The sequence below is a fragment of the Gekko japonicus genome, unplaced genomic scaffold (genome assembly GCF_001447785.1).
Source record: "Gekko japonicus isolate JY-2015 unplaced genomic scaffold, Gekko_japonicus_V1.1 scaffold3782, whole genome shotgun sequence".
NCBI classification, from domain to species: domain Eukaryota; kingdom Metazoa; phylum Chordata; class Lepidosauria; order Squamata; family Gekkonidae; genus Gekko; species Gekko japonicus.
Window position 1 is genome coordinate 4,323 of NW_015170388.1, and position 232 is coordinate 4,554.

At 37.9% G+C, this 232-nt stretch overlaps 1 protein-coding gene across 1 annotated transcript in view; it reads left to right on the top strand.

Moving 5' to 3' along the window:
* LOC107116363 (serine/threonine-protein kinase PAK 4-like) overlaps positions 1-232 on the top strand; it is a 106,039-nt gene that overhangs the window by 3,237 nt on the left and 102,570 nt on the right. The gene's annotated exons all lie outside the window — the stretch shown is intronic.

Sequence of the window (232 nt, forward strand, 5' to 3'; positions counted from 1 at the left end):
CGCAGCTTACAGATGCGCACCTGAACAGCATGGTCAAGATTGCAACTGCACAGACATTTTGATGCAATAATTCAGAGCATTATCAGACACTGTTAAATAAACAAAGCATTGCAAGAGTGCTAATGTTTTAAGCATGTTTTTATTCTAAGTTTAAAAAAACCCTTTGTGTTTGTGTTCTTGATAAAGTTTATGTCTCCGCTCCCTGGCGTTACATTTTATGACATGCATGGCC